Source organism: Dipodomys merriami, unplaced genomic scaffold (assembly GCF_024711535.1).
Source record: "Dipodomys merriami isolate MVZ:Mamm:240054 unplaced genomic scaffold, mDipMer1.0.p SCAF_45, whole genome shotgun sequence".
In the NCBI taxonomy this organism is placed as follows: Eukaryota; Metazoa; Chordata; class Mammalia; order Rodentia; family Heteromyidae; genus Dipodomys; species Dipodomys merriami.
In genome coordinates this window covers 4,523,793-4,530,204 of record NW_027206013.1, presented here as the reverse complement: position 1 = coordinate 4,530,204, position 6,412 = coordinate 4,523,793, and the positions used below count along the sequence as shown (strand labels likewise).

The 6,412-nt window shown below is 44.7% G+C and overlaps 1 pseudogene; it reads right to left on the bottom strand.

Annotated features, from left to right (window-relative positions):
- Window positions 1-218: 218 nt before the first annotated feature.
- On the bottom strand, window positions 219-290 carry LOC138808530 (U6 spliceosomal RNA; annotated as a pseudogene).
- Between the last annotated feature and the right edge of the window lie 6,122 nt (window positions 291-6,412).

The window sequence follows — 6,412 nt, the reverse complement described above, 5'->3', positions numbered from 1 at the left end:
GACACCCTTTGAGTTTTCCCCTGAATCTACCATATTTCAGTAAATATACTTGTGTGCCCTTGGAAACACCCCAAAGTGTATATTTATTTATAGATTAATTCTAGCTTCTTCATATGAAAAAAACATACATCCTTTGTCTCTCGGAGCTTGACTTGCTTAACATGATTTTTTCCTAGGTCCTTCCATTTCTTTGCAAATGATTGAATACCATTCTTTCTAAACCTATGGAAAGCCTCATGAACTTGTGTGTCATCCTTGTCCAGGGGCCATGCTTATTTTCTCTGTATCTGGGGTGCCCAGATAGAATGTGCTGGGCAGCATACAGGTACTCTGTTTGCCTCCCCTTATAGAGTTGGTAGTGAGTTTGACCTTCCCTTCACTTCTGCTGGAGCCCTCTTCCCACCCTAGAAAGAGGGGCCCTATCCTGGATGAGTTCACCGTGGGCCATGGGCATTTGAGAAATGAGTAAATGCAGTTATAGGAGACAAATAATGAGGCAGGTGTTAAAGCAGAAAGGACAAAATAGGATGGGGTGGTTAGGCCAGGATGCAGTAAAGGGTAGGGATAGTGAGGTCATAGACTAAGCACGTCAGCAAGAAATCCCATCAGGTGCTGGAGGTGTAGCATAAGAGGTAGAGCACCTGCCTGGTAAGTGTAAGGCCTTGAGTTCAAACCTCAGTGCCACCAACAACAACTGAACAACTTCACTTGTACTTGCTTTGGCAGCATGTATACTAAAATTAGAAGCCCCATTAAGAGCTAAGAGGCCAAGCTAGGGCAGAGATTTGGGCCCCAGAGACTACACCAATACCTGTACTCAGGAGTCAGAGGCCACACATGCCATTCTACCATGCTAATCTATTTAGTCCTACCTAGTGTTTGGTAGACAATAGTACCACCTTCCCCGGTATGAACCTCCTGTCTGCATATCACCTCATGAGGCCATCATTCTCTGTTGCCTTATAATCTCTATGGGCCACCAGAGCACACTGAGCCCTCAGTTCCAAAGAACATGTCACAAAATGGATTATTTCCACCATTATATATATAACCAATTTTACCAATAGGATCAGTCATACATTGATAGTATTAGGCTTTGCGGAATTTTACTAGTTGTAAATTACTACATGAACGATGATATTAAACTTAACCAGTTTGAAACAACAACATCTCACAGCTTCTGTGGATAATGAATCAGAATGCAGCTAAGCTGCTACCTCTGGCTTTGAATTTCTTTCTTTCTTTCTTTCTTTTTTTGGCCGGGGGGTGGGGGTAGGGGGAGTTCCGGTTGTAGGGCCTGAACTCTGGGCCTGGGCGCTGTCCCTCAGCTCTTCAGCTCAAGGCTAGCACTCTACCACTTGAGCCACAGCGCCACTTCCGGCTTTTTTCTTTTTGCTTATGTGGTGCTGAAGAATCGAACCCAGGGCCTCTTATATGCAAGGCAAGCGCTCTACCACTGAGCCACCTTCCCAGCCCTGGCTTTGAATTTCTCATACTGTTTCAGTCAAGCTGTAGGTTAGGGCTACAGTGCTCTCAATGCTAGAATGGGATAGAACAACTGCCTCCAAGCTCACTGATGGGTATTCTGACCACTGGTTTCTTAAGTGTCCTTATGTCATGGCAGTTAGTAACCTGAGTCATGATGATGAGCCCAATGGTGCCCAGGATGGGAGTCACAATCTTTGTAACCCTAAGCTCAAAGTGTCATTCCAACACTTCTGCAGTATTCTAGAAGTGAATCAGTAACCAGGGGTTTGTCTCTACCATCAGAAAAGGTCAGTGGCCTCAGCTCTAAATACCAGTATGTCCTTGTCCTGAGTAAAATGAAACAACCAGGCCCCAAGCATGTGGCCACTGGCAGCGGAAGGGATACAGAGGCCAGAATTCAGCTATCCGTAACAGAAAGGAAATGTTTATTCAAGGAATAACAGCACAATAACTTCCTTCTAATGGGTTTTTGGACTTAAACTGATAAAAATTTAAATATATATATATACATATAAATTTTTTTAAAACTGCTGGGATCTACAGGATATTCATCAGAAAGTATTGTCTAAGGAAAAAATAAAGAAAAAGAAATAAGTCCATATATCCAGTGGTAAGAATTTATATGCAATGGGGCACCCTGTGCTACAGTTTCCTCTAGGAGATTTTGGGTAAGCAGAAAAGGCTCCATATAATCCTATAGCAGGGGGAAGCTATCCATTATTATGTGACCATAAAATGTGCTGTTATGCAACACTGTTTTTCCATAAAATATGTTAAAAACTTAAGTAAGGCCAGGCTCATACCCGTAATTCTAGCTACTCAGGAGGTTGAGATCTAAGGATAGTGGTTCAAAGCCAGCCCTGGCAGGAAAGTCCATGAGACTCTTATCTCTACTTAACCACATACAAAAAAAAGCTGGAAGTAGAGCTGTGTTTCAAGTGTCCAGACCCTGAGTTGAAGCCCCAGAACTGCCATACATACACACATACACACACACACTCCCTCAAGTGAGTACAGGTCTAGTCCAAAGGAGAGACTGGGGATCAGAGAGGGACAGTAACTGCCCAAGGTCATTACTCAACAAGCTAGACTCAAACTTGTTTACCATGGGGTGGACCTATGCTAGAAGAACCAGGAAATGGACTCTGAATTCTGGAGCCAGATACTGGGGAGCTGCTGGCTTCTGGAGGCCTATCCTCACATAAAAAGGTTAGCACAGGGGGAGGGACCGGGGAATGGGAAGGGATAGGAAGGGGAAACAAAGGAGGAGGCAACAATGCTTGATATAAATGTACTCATCACCAGTGGCTGATGCCTATAATCCTAGCTACTCAGGAGGCTGAGATCTGAGGATCACGGTTCAAAGACAGCCCGGGCAAGAAACTCCGTGAGACTTTTATCTCCAATAAACCACTAGAAAACCAGAAGTGGCACTGTGGTTCAAGCGGTAAAGCACTTGCCTTGAGCTGAAGAGCTGAGGGACAGCGCCCAGGCCCAGAGTTCAAGCCCCACAACCGACAAAAAACAAAACAAACAAAAAGAATGGCACCCAGGTGTGGGTGTTGGATATAAAACATCTGCCCTAGAAGGCTCACCAGATATTGAAGGTTTTGTTCTCAGCTGGTGGTGCTATTGAGTGGTGATTTGATCCTGAAGGCTCTGACCTAATTAGGTCAGGGATGGCATTATTGGAAGGTAGGGGTATTTTAGAGGAAGTAGGTTATTGGGGGAGGATGCCTTGGAAATCCATAGCATGTCTTTGGCTCTCATGAAGTGGCATCCTTTGCCATTCACTCCCGCTGCCATAATATCCTGCCCTTGGTCCCAATGTGATGCATTCACCTGTCCAGGGACTAAACTCTCTGAGACTAAGTGCCAAAATAAATTCTTTCAGGTATTTGTCACAGAAACAACAACAAAAAGAAATTGCAGACTTGTAATCCCAACACTTGAGAGGCTGAGGCAGGAGGATTACAAGTTCAAGGCCAGCCAGGCTACATAGCAAAACCCTGTCTCAAAATAAACATTTTTAGACTAGACATCGGTGATTAATGCTAGCTACTCAGGAGGCAGAGATTAGGAGGGTAGAGGTTCCAGGCTAGCCTGGGTAAAAGGATTTGCAAGAACCTGTCAACAGAAGAAGGAAAAAGCATGTTGTAGGTCTTGGGAATGTGGCTTAGTGGTAGAGAGCTTGCCTAGCATGCAGGAAGCCCTGGGTTTGATTCCTCAGTGCCACATAAACAGAAAAGACCAGAAGTTGGCACTGTGGCTCAAGTGGTAGAGCTCTAGCCTTGAGCACAGATAGGATTAGGGACAGAGTCCAGGCCCTTCCCAAGTTCAAGCCCCAGGATGGGCAAAACAAAAACAACACACACACACACACACACACACACACACACACACACACACACACACACACACACACACACACACACACACACACACACACACACACACACACACACACACACACACACACACACACACACACACACACACACCCCAGTTGTTCCAGTCTGGGGGTAAAAATGAGATTCTGTCTCAAAACTAACCAGAGCAAAAAAGGCTGGAGGCATGAGTCAAGTGATTGAATGCCTCTCCAACAAGCATGAAGCCCTAAATTGCCACCCAGTATTACCCAACCAAATCCAAGCCAAACACCATTGTGACTATAAACGACCCTGCCTATATGTCTGAAATGGGTAAGTCAGGTTTTAAGTGAATCCTTCTAAATTTTGATATCTAAAACTTCCATGACCCAGATGGTGTCTTGTTGGGCAACAAGATAAAAGCTTCAGCCTCAGATATCCTGTCTGTAGCATTATGATACCACTACCAGCAGAGATGACTGATAATCTCTGACAAAATTCTGTTTCTTGGAAATGAGTGGGCATAATCATCACGCCTAATCCTTCCAGCAATCAGGGAAAAACTGCCTCGCCTCTTGATTCTTCTGCCCTTTTACCACCACTAGAAAATGAGGCCATGGTGGGGTGTGGGTGGCTTACGCCTGTAATCCTAGCTACTCAGGAGGCTGAGATCTGAGGATCATGGTTAAAAGTCAGCCCCAGCAGTAAAGTGTGTGAGACTATCTCCAATAAACCACCAGAAAACTGGAAGTGACACTGTGGCTCAAGTGGTAGAGCGCTTGCCTTGAGCTGAAGAGCTGAGGGACAGCGCCTAGGCCCAGAGTTCAAACCCCACGACTGATAAAAAGAAAAGAAAAAGAAAATGAGACTGTGTATGTTTTAGACTCTGGATGTTGGAAATAACATATGCCTTTTATTATACAAATCAGTGTTGTATGAGGGGGCTCAGAACAATAGAAAACATTGGAAGCTGTCCAGCAAGCAGTGGGCCACTATCTGCTTGTGGTGAATATAATAAATATTGACATAGTGTCTTATAGAATACTGACATAGTATGCACTGACACAGTGTGTTATTGAATATTGACATGACTGTGAATATTAAACTATTGAACAAAACATTAAATATATGTGTGCTGTAAAATAACATAAAATACTAAGCTGTAAGAGTTAAAAGCTAAAACTATAAAATGGGTAGCTAAAAAACACACACAGGGAGCCTGCAGATCCATCACCAAGACAACCCAGCCCTCATCAATAACCAAACTCAGCTAGAGACAAGCCAGCTCGGCCCTCATCAATAACCACACCTGGCCAGAAGCGAAACTGTTACCAAGATAGCCCTGGTAATCAGACCTAGCCAAAAATAAAGGGCCAGACTAAAACCCAGGGCAGCGGGAGACCCAGAGAGACGCCCTCCCTGAGCGAGGTGACTCCACGTCGGACCAACCCGCCACTGGAGCCTGCCTGGCAAAGCGGCCGCTTCTCCCACCAGCGACTCGGAGCGACCCTCGACCTCCTGGCGCTGCCCAGGACCGAGCCCCACCAGCGCCGCGGCCCGGGCGCGCCCAGCCGGAGGAGGCCAGCATCGGCCCGCAGGGGCTGCTCGGCTCTGCGGACCTCGGGTGTAGATGATCAACTCCCTCCGAGCTGCGTCGCGGGGGAAGCCACGCCGCTTTCCGGTGCGGCGGGGCTGGAGGGCTACGAGACGGTGCCCAAGAGCCCAGCGGGTCGAGGCGGATTTGGAACAGCAGGGGGAGCAATTCAAACACTTTACTTGGTATCTCCAAAAACAAAGGTAACATTTTACTAACAATTGCAACATAACGCTAATTAAAATAATAAAAAAAACTGGTGGAAATTAAAACCAGGGCTGGGAAGATGGCTCAGTGGTAGAGTGCTTGCCTTGCATGCCTGAGGCCCTGGGTTCGATTCCTCAGCACCGCATAAGCAAAAAAAGAAAAAAGCCGGAAGTAGTACTGTGGCTCAAGTGGTAGAGCGCTAGCCTTGAGCTGGAGAGCTGAGGGACAGCGCCCAGGCCCAGAGTTCAGGCCCCACAACCGGACCCCCCAAAAAAAAAGTAAAAAAAAACTAATAATAAAATTGTTGTAAAAGACATAACAAAAAACAAGGGTTTCATAAAACAATTTTTATTCAAAATTATAATAAAAATATAATATGTAACACAGTTTTTATAAACATACCAGTATGTGTGTTAGGATTTGATATGATAAAAAAGTTTTTTCCTAAATGGCTAAGACATAAAAGATTTCAAAAATATAGTAAACTGTGGATTAACCACAGTCAAAACCCTAATATGATCCTTTATAAAAAGAAACTAACCTCTTTACTGTACACTAGTAGCTCATGACTATAATCCTAACTACTCGGGAGGCTGAGTTCTGAGGATCCTGGTTTAAAGTCAGCATGGACAAAAAAGCCTTGAAAGACTTTTTTTTTTTTACATTTTTATTATGATTATCTTTAAGTAGTTGTACAAAGAAGTTCCCATTCTACAAGACAGTATATGAATACAAGGTGTCTGACAACATTGTC